The following is a 19,659-nucleotide window of genomic DNA, read 5'->3' as shown; positions in this document are numbered from 1 at the left end:
GATGACCCAAATGGGGAAGGTAGATGGCAGGATATCGAATATGACGATATACCACTTTATTGTACTTATTGTAAACACCAGGGTCATACTCCTCTAGCCTGCCCAGTCAGCAGACGAGATGCAGAACACAATAAGGCCAAAAACAAGGAAGAAGAGCCAAAGAAAGATGAGTCGACAAAAAACACAGGTATGATCTCTTCTCCGATTGTTTTAACTAATATTGTAAGTGTCAAACAACAGGTACCGATACAAGAAACAACCACCATAACTCAAGGAGGAAGAAACAAAATACAGGAACACTCAAATAACCAGAACAGGAATCAAGTCCCAAACAACCAATGGCAAACCCAAAAGAGAAAAAAATTCAAAGGGAAGACCCAAACCGTACAAAACACCCAAAAGATACAAGGCAACACTCAACAGGTATATAAACCCACTCAAGTCAGAACTACAGGTATTGATGGTAATACTGTCACTACGACCAGCGTAATTCAAACTGTACAGAGCGAGCATCGATCAGGTATTGACTCAATGCTCCCAATCCCCCATGGCTCCCCCTGTAGTCGTAATGTATTGAATGTTTTAACTGCTGCTGCTGAAGTAGTTAATAGAGGTGAGGATGGTGGGTTTCAGGAGAAGCCAATTAACTTGTAGGATGGGGTACCGAGAGGGGGGGTTATGTCTCATGTTTTGCATGAGAACCGTATGGTTGACCCTAGGAGTGACTCTAGAGCTCCTACTACTATTTCATATATTTTTTCAGCTGCTAAATTAAACGAAAAGAATGTGCAAAATAGGGGCACAGAGTTGCATGAACTGGAACCTGCAGCTTCTCCCACTTTCAATCTAGAAATGGGCAACATTACAACTCCAACTCAGTCTACAAATCTGCAAATCTTGGAAGAAGTTGCACCTGTTAACTCAAAGGAATCCTTGGAGGAAAGAGCAGGTATTATCTTGAAGGACAATGCAATGCATGTTGACAGAAGGGATGTTGATATGCAGCAGCAACAAGGGTACTATCAAGTCCCAATTCAAATACACAACCTGCATTTTCAGGGAGAAAACTCAACCCCTACACTTCATAACATGGATCTTCCTACAATTACTCAGCCTAATGACAACACAGATGGAAAACTTGACACTACCAGTCATACCACTCCACTAGGTTTTATGGCCAAAGAACTAGGGTCTGTAGCAAGAACTAGTGTCACAGGGTCTAATGAAAAAAAGAATAAACTGAGCAAAAGGAGAAAGGATGCATTAAAAAAAAGAATAGAAGAAAGGAATTTGTCTCACGAGGAACAAATTCCTCTGGTAGTAGACAATGTGAAAGAACAACATCCTAACCTTGGATGCCAACAATTTGTGCTGGAGGATGACCAAGTGGGGATGGATATTACACCCTTGCAAACTCAGTACAACCACACACCTCCTCAACATCCTGCAAGCAGAACTGCAGAACAACACACACAATCTCTCCCCAAATGCACCCTTAATACTAATACTAATATAGAAGTCCCTCCTGACCTGGATGAATATGCAGTTATTGAGTCTGAAGATGAGGGTGACTATGAGGACCAACCCTTGAAGGATCTAGATGAGGAGGATGCTGCCAGTGAACACTTAAACAGACCCTTAGGTACATCCTACACAAATGAGTATGATGATGAGATTCAATAAATAGCTAACTCCCAAGGTTTGTCCCCTAGAGGAATTCATAGAACCAGTCACAGTAATAAACCCATCAGTCCAACTATTTCTGCTCACACAAGTAGACCTCACACTAGGCTGTTCACTTCCAAAAACTCTCAATGATTAGTACACTATGCTGGAATGTGAGGGGTATTAATACCCAAGGAGCCATGGAAAGACTTAAATCTCTTAAGAGTATCCATCAAATTCCCATTATTGCCATCCTAGAGCCTTTTTCTGATAGCATTCAGATTCAGTACTTCAGAAATCAACTCAACATGGACCATGCTATTAGTAATCCAAATGGTAAGATTTGGCTCTTTTGGACCAAGGATGTAGACTGTAGGATATTGGAAAATGAGGAGCAGTTGATTACTTTTGAATTTAATCATATAATGAATCCAAATCAGTTCATAGTTACCTTTGTATATGCAAAATGCAAAGATCACCTCAGAAGACCTCTGTGGGATAGCATGCTACAACAGTCAGCCACCTCCCTTCCATGGTGCACATTAGGTGATTTCAATGTTATCACAGACCCTCAAGAAAAGTTGGGAGGTGTAACTTACAATATGAAAAAGAGCCTTGAGTTCATCAGCATCATAGAAGCCTGTGGACTACAAGATCTTGGGTTTTGTGGTCAGAGATACACTTGGTCTAATCTAAGGGGTATAATTTTCAGAATCTGGAAGAGACTTGACAGAGGAATGGTCAATGATAAGTGGCTAGAGATGATGCCTCAGACTACCATTACTCATCTACCCTTTGTGGGTTCAGATCACTGCCCCTTACTGCTGGAGATGACTGATCAAAACCACCAACACACCAAATATTTCAAATTCCTTAACTGCTGGACAGAACAGCCATATTTCTTGGATACTGTTAGTAATTGTTGGAACAGGACCATGGAGGGTAATCCAATGTGGTGTTTCCATGAGAAAATGAAGAGGTTGGCAGCCACTCTTAGTACTTGGTCTAGATTGCAATTTGGTGATATATATGTCAAAGTTAAAGAATATGAAGACAAGACTAGACATGCAGAGGAAGAGCTAATCTCTAGTAATTCTGAAGAGAACAGAACAAAGCTCCATGCCATCAATGCAGAGTATATAAAATACCTGAAACTGGAGGAATCCATGCTAAAGCAAAAAACTCAGTTGCATTGGTTCAAAGAGGGTGATGTGAATTCCAAGTATTTTCATGCCTTGATAAGAGGAAGGAGGAGGAAATTATACATCCATAAGATCTAGAATGAGGATGATAATTGGGTACAAGGTGAAGAAAACATAGCCAAAGCTGCATGTGATCACTTCCAAGCCATTTTCACTGGTGAGGAAACACAAATTCAGGAGCATACCCTCCAATGTATTCCCAGGATGGTCACTGATGAGCATAACAGAAACCTGAAAGCTATCCCTACAATGGAGGAGTTGAGAACTGTAGTGTTTTTAATGAATCCCAATTCAGCTGCTGGACCTGATGGAATGAATGGCAAGTTCTTCCAAGCATGTTGGAACATCATAAAAGAGGACCTCCTTAAAGTGATTCTATCTTTCTTCTGTGGACAAGCTATGCCTAAATACTTTACTCACTCTTGTTTGGTGCTGCTCCCAAAAGTACACCATCCTAACAAGCTCTCTGAGTATAGACCAATTAGCCTTAGCAACTTCACAAACAAAATCATCTCCAAACTCATTTCCCTTAGACTGGCACCTATCCTACCCAACCTCATTTCCCTTAACCAATCTGGATTTGTCAAAGGCAGGAACATTTCTGAAAATATTATGCTAGCCCAAGAGATTATACACCAGATCAAGAAGCCAAATGTAGGAGGCAATGTAGTTATCAAACTTGACATAGCTAAAGCCTATGATAGGGTATCTTGGTCCTATACTTGTCTAGTTTTGAGGAAAATGGGATTTGAAGAAGGTTTCATTGATATGGTATGGAGAATTATGGCTGATAATTGGTATTCCATCATTATTAATGGTTTAAGGCATGGATTCTTTCATTCCACAAGAGGCCTTAAGCAAGGGGATCCATTATCACCAGTTTTGTTTATCATAGGTGTTGAAGTCCTCTCCAGGCTCATGAACAATCTTCATCAACACCCCCAATATCATGGTTTCCTGATGGCTAAAAAGGGCCCTCAAATTAATCATCTCAGTTTTGCAGATGACATCATCATATTCTCATCTGGAAGATCTCATACCTTGAAGCTTATCATGGAGACACTACATACCTATGAGCATGCTTCAGACCAATTGATCAACAGAGACAAGAGTAACTTCATGGTACCCTCAAATGCCTTCAACTCTACTGTTAGAAGAATCAAGAAAGTTACAGGCTTCAAGCAAAAGAACAGCCCTATCACATATCTGGGGTGTCCTCTCTACATTGGTAGATAGAGGATCATCTATTATTCTGAGCTTATAGCTAAAGTTGTGGCTAGGATAGCTGGATGGCAGGCAAAGTTAATTAGTTATGGAGGAAGAGTTACTTTGATTAAGCATGTCATCCAAGCACTTCCTATTCACTTATTATCTGCTAGTTCCCCTCCTGCAACCACTATCAAGCAAATTCAAAGCATCACAGCCAATTTCTTTTGGGGGTGGAAGAATGAAAGGAGGAAATATCATTGGTCTTCTTGGAAGAATCTGAGTTATCCCTATGAAGAGGGTGGTATTGGAGTGAGACAAATATCAGATGTTGCCAAGTCTTTCCAATACAAACAATGGTGGATATTCAGAACTAAGAATTCCTTATGGAGTGAGTTCCTCAAAGCTAAGTACTGTCAGAGGTCAAATCTTATAACCAAAAAATGGCATACAGGACAGTCTCTGATATGGAAGCACCTCATGAAGAACAAGCACAATGTTGAGCCTCACATCCAATGGCAGATACAGTCTGGTTCTTGCCTCTTTTGGTGGGATAATTGGTTGGGAGTTGGCCCCTTAGCTAATTTCAGGTCTGCCAGTAGTAGACAGAACAATACTAAGGTGTCTTCTTTCATGATTAATGGTCAATAGAATACAGAACTGGTCTCTCAGAAAGCACCTCCTCAGTTTGTACCTAGCATCCTGGCAAGTAACATCAACTATCAGCCCCACAAACTTGATCAGGCCTCTTGGAAGCCTAATAGCAGTGGGGAATTTAGTTGTTCTTCTGCCTGGGAACTTATCAGGGACAAAAAGAGTAAGACAAGAATTAACTCTCAAACATGGCACAAACACATTCCTTTTAAGTGTTTCTTCCTACTCTGGAGAGCACTTAGAGGGAAACTACCTACTAATGAAAAGCTTATCAGCTTTGGAGAAGCCCCAGCCCAATGTTACTGTTGCCATAGAGCTGGTTTGGATACCATTGACCATATATTTGTTTCTAGAAACTTTGCCAGGAAGGTTTGGAGTGTATTTTCTGATTCTCTGGGTATTAGTAAACAATACACACCCCTTAGAAACCTAATGATGAGGTGGTGGTCCAGTAATTACAGTAATGAGGTCCATAAACTTATCCTATAAGCAACTCCAATCTTCATATGTTGGAACCTATGGAAAAATAGATGTGCCATCAAATATGGAGGGAAGCAGTCTAATATTACAAGAGTGATCTACTCAGTCTTCAAGGATAACTTCAACCTTCTAAGCACTACCTACTCCTATATCAGCTGGCCAAATAGCTGGAAGGAACTGTCCTTCTTATGGAAAAATGTACTAATGAAGTTAATGTTAGTACTGTCTACTGGAGGAAACCTTCAGCTCACATGGTGAAGTTGAACACTGATGGTAGTGCACTTCACAACCCTGGAAAAATAGGAGGGGGAGGATTGCTAAGGAACAATCAAGGAGATCTTCTCTTTGCTTTCTCAACCCCTTTTGGAGAAGGCACAAACAACCAATTTGAAATATTGGCAGCCATCTTTGGTTTGACTTGGTGTCTCCAATTAGGATATACTAAAGTGATCCTTGAAGTGGACTCTGAGCTAGTAATCAGATGGATAAAACACCTAGCTCAACAACCATAGACTGTCAAAGCACAACTCTAGCAGTTGTAGGACATCAGCCATCATTTGCAGGTATTCAAGTGCAGTCACACTTACAGAGAAGCCAACTTTACAGCTGATGCCTTATCCAAGCATAGCCACAAGTGCACTACTCCACAGATATATCTCACTAAGCAAGAGCTACCCAAAGAGGCAAGAGCCTACTTTGAGCTTGACAAACTGGGCCAACTTCAGAAGAAGAAGGCTTAAGAGAATCAAGAAGCCACCATGACCTTTCAGCCTCATTGGTCCAACTTACTCTTCAAATTACATATTCTATGCATAGCTTTAATCAATTTGAAGGTTCTATAGTTAGGACCATGGTAAAAGGGAACACCTCCCTTGTTTTATGCTTTCTTAGAATAACCAAATTTCTTTTACAGGTTAGGATTAGAATAGAACCTTTCTTCTTTCTCTTTCTCCTTTTTGTCCTTGTACTTATATGTAGGTGCAAGTACTCTAAGGAGATGATCATGTGGAATGCTCTCCTCCTAAAGATAACTTGCAACAACATACAACTGAACAATTCCAATATGAAGGCACCAAGAAGCTGGCTACAAGGCAGCATGTGCAGGGTGAGTTGCAGCATATGGACCTGTCCAAAGGCCTCCAATCTTTGCAGGGTTGCAGAAAATACTATATTGACAAGGCCCAAGAATTTTCAGTCCAAACGGATATTTGGAGACGTTAGGCGAGCGACATTGAAAAATTCAGCTTTCTTAAGACTAAAGAGAGGGCCTTCAGTAATTTGGACCCTTCAACATGGGAAGCAAGCCTTCAAACTTTTCATGGATAAATAAAAGGATATATATGCAAACCTCATGAAGTTTCAGCTCAAACGGATAATTGGAGACGTTAGTCGAGTGACTTGGAAAAAGATAACAGTCTCCAAAGCTCTTACTGAGGTCCCTTCTTTATTGCTAGTTTGTGCAAGTTCTTTTTTACTTGGATTTGTTTGTTGTATTATTTCAGGTTGCTGGAGTGATATAACAACTTTCTTTAACAACAAATACATAGAGAAAACTTCAAATACAACTTCCACCACCCCTGCAACATCTAAGCTTCAGCAGGCTAAGATGTGTAGGGTGTGTTGCAGCATGAAGGCATGCACCAAGGCATCCAAACTTTGCAGGATTGCATCATATACTCTTTTGACAAGGCCCAAGAAGTTTCTGCTCAAACGGATGATTGGAGACGTTAGGCGAGCGACCTTGAAACAATCAGTTGTCTTAAGCCTAAAGAGAGAACATTTTGCTATTTGGAAGCTCCAACTTGGGCAAAAAGCCTTCAAATCTTACAAGTATAAAGAAAAGGCTATAGGTGCATACCTCATGAAGTTTCAACTCAAACGGATAAGTGGAGACGTTAGGCGAGCGACCTTGAAAATCCTAACAGGCTCCAAAATCCATGCTTTTCTGTTAGCCTATACAGGTCCTTCTTCTTCCTTGTCTTTATTTATTTGCTGTGTAGTTGCAGGTAGTTGGAGATATACACCAACATACTTTAACAACAAATACATAGAGGACACCACTGATACAAGACTCACCAAGACTGATACAAAAGGATTGTGCAGAACTGGAGGCTCCTCATGGTTTTGGTACTTGTTTGGTTGCCTGTATTCTGTTGATTGTTTTTGTCTAGGTGCAACAACTACTGGGGAGCCACACACAAAGAAGCTGAACCAGATCACAAGGAAGGGCATTTTTTTATGTGAAGCCTGCTCCAACAAGCTCCTTAACCTCTCCTACTATGAAAGCAACTTGGAGCTGCACACAAGCCTACAGCAGCCTATCTATTCCCCCCTATGCTACCTTGTGCAATCTCTTTCCTGCTGGTTCTTGTTTGTTTTGTAGCTGCAGATGGCAGGATGGATTCATCAACATGACTTATCAATACCTACATCAACACCTACATAGAGGACATCACAGATACAACCACCAAAACAAATACCTTCACTAAGAGGCCTACACAAGGACTATGCAGAATTGCAATTCCCTCCTGGTTTTTGTGTTTGTTTGGTTGCTTGTTTTTGTTTGAATGTTTTTGTTTAGGTACATCAACAACTGGGGAGCTATCCCATCAGAACAAGTTGGAGATGCTCACCAGGACTCCACAGAAGCAATCCCATAGCATCCACTCCAGCTTTTGGTTTTGCTCTTCCTCATCCCTTTATGTAGACCCTCTTTGGATCTGCTATAAGGGCTACAATAACCTGGGGCTTCGATGGAGCAGCACCTTCAGCTTGCCATCCACATTCTTTAACATCTCTAACAGCAACACACTCCAGCAACAACTCCACCAACTAGCAGCATACAAGGAACAAATACAAGTTAATAGTAATGGCTACAGCAGATTGCAGAATTCTTTGGTTGTGTGGTTTGTTGGTTTTGTTTATCTGTGCAGGTACTCCAAGAAGTTGAACCTGATCACAACAAAGTTGAACCTGATCACAACAGCCTTCCAAGATACATCAACAGGCCTTAACAACAACTACATAGAGGTCATCACAGATACAACCATCAAATCAAAAATCCCCACTAAGAGGACTTCATATGGCCCTTACTGGTTATTCTATTTGGTTGGATGTTTGTATTCTATTGATGGTCTATATGTAGGCACAATAGCATCTGGGGCACCTTGGCAAATAAAAGGCAATAACATGGAGACAGTAGCCTACCATGTTAGGAATTCATCAACACATCAGCCCTCCATCCAGGCCAATTTCTCTTATGAGATACCTGCAGCAACAATTCAGCATCACAAGAATCTTGCAGCTATTTGCTTTTTGTCTTTGGAAGCAACAAGGAGATGCATACAGGTCTGCAACAGCTTTCATATTTGTTTGGGTCCTTTGCTACTTCTTGTGCAGGTCTACAAAGCCTCAAACAAAGGAAGACAATAGACCCACATGCAGGGGCCTCATCTATTCCCTTCAGCAGTCCTTACATTCCGGATGCATTCCTTCCATTCATGCAACAGCATCCTTATATCCAAGACTATTGGAACCTCTTTATATTTGTGGGTGTGCAGGTACAGGAGTACCCCTGATCACCCTCGACAGCACTGGAACCATTCAAAATGCATGACACACTCTCCAACCAACTGCTCAAGTCAGGGCTGCACCACATACAAATTGCAATGTACACCTTCTCTGTCCCTCAGCTTCCTTAACAACAACAACCCCAAGGCTGCTGGCTGCTATGGCTCCATTTACTTCCTATCCTTTCATCCTCCTTAGCTGCTTCCTGCCTTTGATATGGCTACATAATTCCTTTGGACCTACTTGGTATGATATGGCTTAAAAAGGCAAAGATGAAGATAATTTTCCCATCCCATGTGAGATAGAAGTTTCGTATACTTGTTCTTCTTCAATGTAGCTATGTCTGAGTTGTAGCATATTTGAATAGGACTAGTGTAGGTTACTTTATTGTATTCTCATGGAAGGGGAGAGTCTCCCTCATTTATGCTTTCTTAGCCGATTTGTACTAGGAGAAGTCCTCTCATAGGTTTACTGCTTTCTAGTTATAGTTAGCCCCTTTTTTGTACCGGGGATGAGTTAGCCGACTTTAGTAAGTTAGCCGACTTATGAACCAACATAGGATCGGAGGTAAGGTTTTATGTCCCCCTCCTTGTATTTTTACTTTTGTTATTTATGTTAAGGCTTGGGGGTGTTGCTCAACCCCTGACTATGCATGAGAGGTGGGAGCCTCATGTAGGGTCTGTTCCCATAAAAAAAACCTGACTATTGTGTTTTGTGATGCTTCGGGAGTCGGTTTGAGTGGTGTATTGATGCAAAAAGGTAGAGTTATATCTTATGCTTCTCGACAGTTGAAGGTACATGAGAAGAACTATCCTACCCATAACTTAGAGTTAGCAGCGGTGGTGTTTGTTCTGAAGTTGTGGAGGCATTATCTCTATGGAGTGCATTGCGAGGTCTATACTGACCACCGTAGCCTTAAGTATATCTTTTCTCAGTCGAATCTGAACATGCGGCAGCGTAGGTGGTTAGAGTTATTGAAAGACTATGACATTACCATACTTTATCATCCGAGCAAAGCTAATGTGGTAGCGGATGCCCTGAGTCGCAAAGAATCTAGCATGGGTAGTTTGGCCTTTTTTAAGGCTGTGGAGAGGCCTTTGGCATTGGAGGTTCAATCATTGGCTAGACAGTTGGTCCGACTTGATATTTCTACACATCATGGTATTTTGGCCTTTGTGGAGGCTAGGTCTACTTTGATGGACCAGATTCGTACACACCAGTTTGAAGATGAAAAGTTGAGGGCCATTCGAGACAAAGTGTTAAGTGGTGAAGCAAAATCAGCCTCTCTTGATTCGGAAGGAGTTTTGAGGATTAATGGTCGCATTTGTGTGCCCAAGGTTAGTGAATGGTTACGTATGATATTGGAGGAGGCTCATTGTTCCAAGTTTTTGATTCACCCGAGAGTGGCAAAGATGTTTCATGACTTGAAACAACACTATTGGTGGTGTGGCATGAAGAGAGACATTATTGATTTTGTGGCTAAGTGTTTAAATTGCCAACAAGTGAAGTATGAGCATCAGAAACCGGGTGGTCCTATGCAAAGGATGCCCATTCCTGAGTGGAAATGGGAGCGTATCACTATGGACTTCGTGTCTGGATTACCCATGGCATTGGGTAAGTATGACTCTGTCTGGGTGATTGTGGATCGATTGACCAAATCAGCCCATTTCCTTCCGATGAAGACTAGCTACAATACGGATCAGTTGCTAGGATCTATCTTCGTGAGATTGTTAGGCTGCATGGGGTGCCTATATCTATTGTATCGGATCGGGGTTCAGTGTTCACCTCTCACTTTTGGAAGGCATTACAGCATGGTATGGGTACGCGACTAGAGATGAGTTCAACATTTCATCCCCAAACCGATGGTCAGTCCAAGCGGACTATTCAGGTGTTGGAGGATATGCTTAGGGCCTGTGTGATTGATTTTGGTGCCCGATGGGACCAACACTTGCCCTTAGCAGAGTTTTCCTATAATAACAGTTATCACTCCAGCATTCAAATGGCACCATTTGAGGCATTGTATGGTCGTAGGTGTCGATCACCCATTGGATGGTTTGATTCTGTTGCGGTTGATGCATTGGATACTGACTTACTTAGGGATGTTGTGGAGCGGGTACGTTTGATTCAGGGTCGACTATTGACAGCTCAGAGTCATCAGAAGAGTTATGCTGATAGGAGGGTTTGTCCCTTAGAGTTCATGGTGGGTGATTGCGTATGGCTTAAAATATCGCCCATGAAGGGTGTGATGAGGTTCGGAAAGAAGGGCAAGCTTATCCCAAGGTTTGTTGGCCCGTTTGAAATCCTGAGGAGAGTAGGTGGAGTGGCGTATAAGTTGGCCTTACCCCCTAAATTGTCAGCTGTCCATCCGGTGTTTCATGTTTCCATGCTTCGCAAGTACATACCGGATGAGTCTCATTTGATTTCTTATGATGCGGTAGAGTTGAGTCCGGATTTGACTTATGAGGAGGAGCCGACAGTTATTCTAGATAGGCGGCTTCGTAGACTCAGGACCAAGGAGGTCGCTTCGGTCAAGGTGCAGTGGCAGCATCGGCCTGCTGAGGAGGCGACTTGGGAGTTAGAGTCTGATATGTAGGCTCGGTACCCTCAGCTTTTTGAGACCCTAGGTACTTTATTTTATCTTATGTTCGAGGACGAACATCCTTTTTAGTGGTGGATATTGTAATGACCTTGAGGGTGATTTTCAAAAATTTGTACAAAACACGCGTGAACAGTAACACGCGTGAACAGTAACTTTTTGGGCAGAAAATGCCCCTTTCTTCCCATTTCAATATTTTTCATCATTTGTTTGAGTTCTTGAACTCCTTGAGGTGATTTGAGAAGAGATTTTTGAGGCAAAGTGTTGGGTAAGTGATTTTTGACCTAAAACCTTCCCTTTTCATTAAGTTTTTGACGATTTTAACTCTTAAATTTTAGTTTCAAACCCCAAAAATCTTTGTTTCTTCCCTAATCCGAATTTAAGGAAAATTGTGATTTCCAACTCGTTTTGAGCTCTATTTTTATGGGTTTTTCAACCATGAGTTCCTTATTACCAATAGAATGGGATTGTTCAATAAATTTCCAGATTTGACCCTTTTCAAAAATAGTTAATTTTTGGACCATTTTACCCCCGGTTCCGAAATCTATCAATATGGGTGTCATTGGACTCCTTGTGACGTGCATGTTTCATTGTTGATAGTGGGTTTTCATTCCGAGCGCTGAATTCGAGAGTTGCTTGTCTGGTGGAGGTATTCGAGTGCGGTTTCGGCAATTGAGGTAGGTTTGGCTATCTTTCTTTGAGATTGAGATGGGGTAATTAGTCATTCATATGTTATAGACTTTGGGATGGGGTTGTAGTATGAGTTGAGAATGTTATATATATTGTGATGTCCGTGTGGAGGCTTATTTATTAATATGTTGCCATGACGGGGTTTATTTATATTACATAGCCCGTGTGGGGCCTTATTTATTATCTTATTTGCTTTGAGAGCATGTGAATTATGATTGCCTAAGAGAGAGGCTTGAGTATATTATTTGACTTGTGATGCCGCCTGAGAGATTGAGTTGGGGGTTTTGAGCATACTTAAGTATTGAAATATTATTGAGAAAGGGGTGAATATTTAAATGAAAGTGTGTTCTTCCCGTTACTATTTATTGAGGGTAAATATCATGTGTAGGTTAAGTTTTGAGAACTTTGAACCTTATACCACATGTGAGTTGATTATTACTTCCATGCATATGTGATTTGATGCATTCATCCTCATTCATCATATCATGAAACATGGGAAGTTGAAAAATATGGAAATTCTTTTTGAGAAAGAAAATAAAACACCTTTAAACCTTTGTATCTTGAGTCCCTGACCGAGGCAGTTTTCCGGCAGGGTAGTGGATGCATTTTGATCCTAACCTTTGTATCTTGAGTCCCTGACCGAGACAGTTTTCCGGCAGGGTAGTGGATGCATTGTGATCCTAACCTTTGTATCTTGAGTCCCTGACCGAGGCAGTTTTCCGACAGGGTAGTGGATGCATTGTGATCCTAACCTTTGTATCTTGAGTCCCTGACCGAGGCAGTTTTCCGGCAGGGTAGTGGATGCATTGTGATCCCTTGACCACGAGGAGGTGGCAAGTATAATGAGATATTGTGATTGAGGTATATGGTCTGCGAGACCCCCATGGGTCCTGCTTGGTAGCACAGCTCGGCAGGTGTATACGACAGGTTGTGCGACAGTCTTGATTCCACCGTACCACCACATCATTGCATCATCATATTGCATTGCATTGACATTTGTGCTGCTTGAATTATTTGATTAATTATGATTATGAGTTGTTATTATGGGTTTACTTTACTCGTGCCACTATATATATAAACTGGCGGCACCGATGCCGAAGTGGGACTTTTCTGTATGCAGGTGGAAGCGTTCCTTAGTTTATTTTATAGGTTTGATTAATTCCTTATACTCAATCAGCTAAAACCTACTGAGTACATGTGAATTGTACTCATCCCTACTTCTGTGTCCCTTTTTGATGCAGATACTAGTTGGGGTACCCCACGTGGCAGTTAATATTCTAGCGGATTGTGTATTCTCAGATTAGTGGTGAGGTTCCAGAATTCGGATCGTCACTAGTCTATCTTTATTTTTCAGTCTTTTATACCATTCAGAGACTTATATTGTATCTTCAGATTCGAACCTTGTATTAGATGCTCTTTATACTTATGACACCAGGTTTTGGGATAATTTCTTCATTGTTTTTTTTTTCTTTTTATTTAAATCGTGGAATCACTTTCCCCTTTGGGAGTCTTGTATGAGTTTTATTTTTAGGGTTACACATTAGATTGGGTTTTGAGATGTGTGCCATCATGACCTCAGTTTTTGGGTCATGACATAAGAATAAAACTAGTCAAAATGAAACAAATCAACATCATTAACACTTTAGTCTATGAAGCCCCTATCAACAATCTGAGAGGTGTCAATGACAGGTTCATGGCTACCACAAATCAAATAAAAGAAAGCTAACTTAAAACTAGAAAAGATAATTGTGGTATCTTCTAGAAATAGGGAGGACTCACCAACTAGCTGGAAGTGAATAGATCCTTAACAGTGAGCCTGTTGATAATCTCTAGTACTTATCTCTGTATCATGAAAGGATGCAGTCCAAATAGAGTCAGTACGTAGAATGTACGAGTATGTAAAATAACAGAATGAAACATGTATCAAGGTAGAATCAAATTAACTCAGAAGAAGAAATAACTCAATCAATATGTCCTAAGTCTAAACAAAAATATGATTTATACAAGACCAATCATATACAAACCAATCAAATCTATTCCAATCCAACTCAGAGTACTATCAAGACCTATATGAGAGTTTCTCTTATCCGACAACCATCACTTATGAACCAATAATAGTACAATAAGCCGATGTTGTTGCCACATCCATTCATACCTTGCCAGGGTAGGAATAAAACAATAATCATGGGTCCATAATCAATTAAGTCCTATTATGTCAGGATAATAATTTGGAAAAACATCTGACTTTAACGGTACAATCATCTCCTATGTTTGGCGATGAGTTATTGGGTTCTAGTTATTACTTACTCTTACCCAATTCGGTGCTCTATTCTCCTCTCAAGACTCAACTCTCATAAAACTCTATCCAATCAATTCAATCTAGTTATTTCGACAAGTCTCTTTTGGACCTTTATCCATTCATCAATTCTATCACAATCAAACCTCTCGACCGATCATACTATCCAATCAATCTTAATCACATTTTTCAAGAGTAGTTTAGATATGCATTTATGACAACCTTCAGGACTATCAATTCGTCAACTCTATTAATACTATCATCATGCTCACATTCTAATCATAATCAAACATTCACAATTTAAGTCTTTAGACTCAATCTTAGGATGAATGCAACTCACTATCAATCAACATGCTACTAGGGTTTGAGTAGCAAGTAGTTCAATTCATGTGTTCAAGGAATTTATTTGTAGGAAATCAATATTTCATCAAAAATCAAAAAAATATGTATATTTATAAGACAATAATTTCTCAAGAAATACAATCATGGAGACTCAATTCATTCACAATCAATCTATCACAATTATGGGCACATGGAGGAATAAAATTCATGTTTTAGTTCAGCCTTACATACTTAGAACGAAGAACAATCACGGATTTGAAGACCTTACTCGAAGAGCTTGAACCCTAGTCTTTCTCCTCTTCTCCAATCCTGGCTCTCAAATAATCTAAGTGTCAATGAGAGAGTAATGCATTTAGGATACTATTAAGTGACTCAATTTAGTCCTAAAACGTCAGGATTTTAGTCTAAAAGGGGTGGGAAAAGACCAATCTACCCTTTATTAAAAACTGAATATGGCCATCTACGAGTTGTAGGTATAACTCGTAGAAAATTCTACGAGTCATTCTCTTCAATCGTGGAATTTGGGCTGGAAAATGTTGGGGTCTACAACTCGTGTCTACAAGTCATAGATTTAACTCATCCTACAGGTCCTCAAAAATCAGAGAAACTAAATCTCTGAACTTTTCATACGATCCGTTATTACGACTCGTATACTCCTCGATGAGTCGTCAACTTAGCTTGTAGGAATGATATTCAGGGTTTAAAATTTGGCTCTCTACGAGTCATTTCTACGACTCGTGATCTTTTCTATGGATCGTCTTGTCAACTCGTAGCCAAAGTACTATGGCTAAGTTAAACCTCGACTCTACTACTCATTCCTACGAGTCATCGACTTCTCTACGAGTAGTCCATAGACTCGTTAACTCACTTTTAGACTTGGCTAGATTTCAAACCTTAATGCCATCACTAAGAGTCTCTCCTGCGATCCATAGGAGTTTCTACAACTCGTAGGTTGACTCGCACACATAGGCATACTCACTTTTTTTCAATCTTTCTCATGGTTCCCGAACTTAGTCTAGCCTAGAATTACACTGGGTGTTACAAGAATTTAAGTCGTTATTTTCTTTTATTCCCACTCCTCCCAAAGTGTAAGTTATGGATGAGGGTTATTGAAAAAACCTTCAAATAGGTTGCTCAAGACTTGGGAAGGAGGGAGGAAGAACCTCAGCCCCGAAGAAATTCCAACTGGCAGATCTATTTCAGGTCTATCTTGACTGTTAGACATATGGAACCAAGGATTAGAGATTCGTTACCTCTCTACAGCTTCTTAGATCCCAGTTAGGCTGGGTTTCTCTTGTCTTAGTAGTTAAATCTATACTTATTGCGTAGTATAAAGGAATTTAGTGAGAGGTTTATAATTAGGCTCTGCGTCACGGGTCATGGATAGAAATACAGGTGTTTTCAGTGGTCAAATTTGATGTGAGCTAGGTAAGGAAGTTGTATAATGAGTTTGGAAAAAATTGATATTGGTACTCTCATATTTAAACCTATGATAAATCCTGGAGGTTAGCAACTTAGCTTAATTGAGTGCAAGAGCCTGAGTAATTATATATGCATTGATGATGTTTGCTTATTGCAACTGTAAATATGGATTATTGTTGTTGTGAGGATCAAGCGTTGCGTACCGACACGCTCTTGGATAGGGTGTCACGTTCCGACACATTATTGGATCGAGTATCACGTTCTGACACGTTCTTGAATCGCCTGTTATGTTCTGACACATATATGATTGAGTCTGGGTCCCATGAGAGGGACAAGTGTGTGTGTGGATGGTCCCATAAGAGGTCCCGATGATATATATCATTTTGTGGAATATTGAGTGTAACGGTTAATGGACTAAAGGGTAGGACTCTTATAAAAGAACCTGGGAGAGTCTGTGGTTGTTATTAGTTAAAGACTGAGAGTCATCATAGGCTCATTCGTGGGTAAGACTACGGAACCTTGTGAGGCGATGTTGTGATATTTGTGATATTCTATACCTTCGGGCTTAAGGGAGGAGGTTTTTTGTTAGCAGGGAGTTATTTTCATTAGGGTTCGATCAAGATCTAGTTAAGAGGTGTGTTTGTGGGATGACTAGGTCATGTCTGGTAAGGTAAACTGGTTAAGATTTGTGGTGGTTGTGTTGCCTTGCGCGTAGGTAAGGTAGTCGACTGGCTTGATGTTAGGGCGTTCCTTGAGGACTTTGCGGGGTATAACCCATAGGTCTCAATCTTAAAAATCAGAGTTGGTAGTGAACGGTGGTTAGTAGGTGGGGGAAGCACTATAAAGTTGAGAGTAAGGGGTTAATTGTATGTTATTGTGTGCGGGGACATAAACTATTATTGTCCGTGATCTTCTCTTATTTTTCTATAAATATTATGCGGTGGGTATTAGATTGACCGATGATACCTATCAGTATGTGTTGTTTGTACTGATACTATTCTTGCTATGCCACTTGGCATAATCTGGTTGTAGGGTCAGTGGAGTTTTATAAGTGCAGGTGAAGACGATCCTCCAGCAGCTTCTATTTTTCCTTCCTTTGTAGTAGGAACTGTGTCTTTTTATTTTATCTTATACCCTATTTCTTTAGATCTCTTATACTTGTTTAGACTAGCATCCTTGGGGGGTTAGACAATATTTTGTATAAGACCATAGTTCTTAAATTACTATAGGTTTAATGAAATTTTTCTGGCTTACTATTTAATTTTTCTATAACTTCCGCAATGCTTATTCCATATATGGGGTTAAGAATTCTCCTACTTAGGTCTTGGAGTGGGTGCCCGCACGGTTCGGTGGGCTGGATCATGAAATTTTCTCACTTGTTTGTAGGAGAACACATCATAAAGAAAAATAATTTTTTTTAGGACAAATATAATTGAGCATGTGTAAGGTGCTTACATATTCTATAGAGATAAGAATCAGGTCAAACGTAATTTTGAATATAGATACTTATAGCTATTCACATTCAATAACCCTACAAATATAGCTATTTATGTAAGTTTCTCTAAATATTAAGGGTGTCAAAATGAGCTCAAATATAGGTAACCCCGCCCAATTTGTCCAAACTTTTTATCGCGACCCCAACCCGCTGTGAGTGGCACCCACTCTAACTCTCCGATGGGAGAATCATTCTAATAGCCCAACAATAAAAATTAAAATATGTACACAAGTTTAGATATGCAAAAGCAGGATATAAACTAGAATAATGACTGAGTCCCCATAAACTCAACAAAAGAGATCAAATATCAAGAAGTGCGGAAACACCCTAGGAAATTGAAAGTCGTCCGTACCAAAACTCTAACAATGTCTGAAAGGGAAAGGAAAACACTCCCACAAGAAAACATAATAATAAAACAGTTTCTAAAGTCTTAGTCCTGAAAAAGGGGACTAGAACATGAAAGAGTCCATTGCAGCTTGAAACAAACAGCTCACCCTTAAACTCGAACAAGATTAATCTTCTAACCGAGGTCTCTCCATAGTCGGCTGAATATGCCCTGTACTCAACAAAAATGTAGTGTTGTATTTAGTACACAGCGGCAGCTCTGATTCCTTCACCGAGAACAAGAAGGAAGGATCTTGAGGTACCTCAAAGGTTATCTTGGCAAGGATTTCTTTCTCCTCAAAGTAGGTGTTTGCTCCGCAGCAAGAACAGGTCGATTTCTACTAGGGAGCCTGAAGCATGACTTCAAGAGCTCGAAGCACTGGCAGAAACCAGATAAGAAACAAGAGAGAAAAGCAGCGGAAAAGATCATTTTATCAAGTAATGGATACACTAGTATCAGTACACAAAAACAATGATGTACTGGTAGGATCACGCGGTTAGCAGTAAACGGATCATAGATATGTAAATTCAACACAATAGGCATATACATATACAGAATAAAACAACATCTCAATATCACAAATCAATGTCTTCCACATGCTATAATTTCACACAACGGTCCTCTCAAGGGACCTATAAACAATCAACTTTGTGTCGGAATGTGACATCGGATCCAAGTATGTGTCGTAACGTGATACCCAATCCAAGTATGTGTCGGAATGTGACACCCGATCCAAATACGTGTCGGAACGTGACACCCAATCCAAGTATGTGTCAAAACGTGACACCAAATCCAAATACGTGTCTGAATGTGACACCCGATCCAAAGATATCACAATCACAAAAACATTCAATGTTTACAACATTTATACCACCAGGAACAGGTTCATCACAATAACAGGCCAGCAAGTGATAATTTCACCCATAATCTAGCATGTTTCCCTATTCATATACACACATGTATATCATGAAATAATTTAACAAGTATATGAAACACATACAGAAAACTAGACCATCACCTACCTCAAATTCAAGCTTTCATAACCTTACAATGCAAGAGTCTTCCCTTTTTGAGTTCGTTTTTCTCGTTTTTGGTCTAGAAAACATTAAATACATAACAAGGATCAATACAATAGCCTAACTATCAGGAAATATAACACAATTTCACTCTCTAGGTCAAACTCATGATCTTAACCTTACCCTACGGCTATTTCCCATCATAGATTTTCAGTTCAAACCCTCCCCCAATGATTATCACCCATACTTCTACTTTCTAGGAATTAAAGTATGAATCTAAGGAGTAAAAACTTTACCTTAAGCGTGGAAATCCGTGGAAAATTAATGAAAATCGCGCTAGGTAGCCTCTTGGATTTTTAGAAACTGATTGTTGCAAAAAAGACCGTTTCTGGTCTTTTCACGACTTAAGTCGCAACTGTCCCGCTCTGGGGGAAATAATCTGACTCTAGCGGGATATGCGGATACCATTCACGCCAAATTCTATTCTGAGAGTTTTACTCGCCCGAATGCGATTCCGCGAAGCTGTAAATGCTCCGTATTGCCTTGGCTATCAGCCTGTCCAATCAAATTATAGATTTGACCTCCCATCATTCATGTGATTACTCTAAACTTCACCTGACTTAGAATTCGTCCAAGTTTG

Source organism: Solanum dulcamara, chromosome 8, assembly GCF_947179165.1.
Source record: "Solanum dulcamara chromosome 8, daSolDulc1.2, whole genome shotgun sequence".
Taxonomy (NCBI): Eukaryota; Viridiplantae; Streptophyta; class Magnoliopsida; order Solanales; family Solanaceae; genus Solanum; species Solanum dulcamara.
This window is presented reverse-complemented; position numbering follows the sequence as displayed.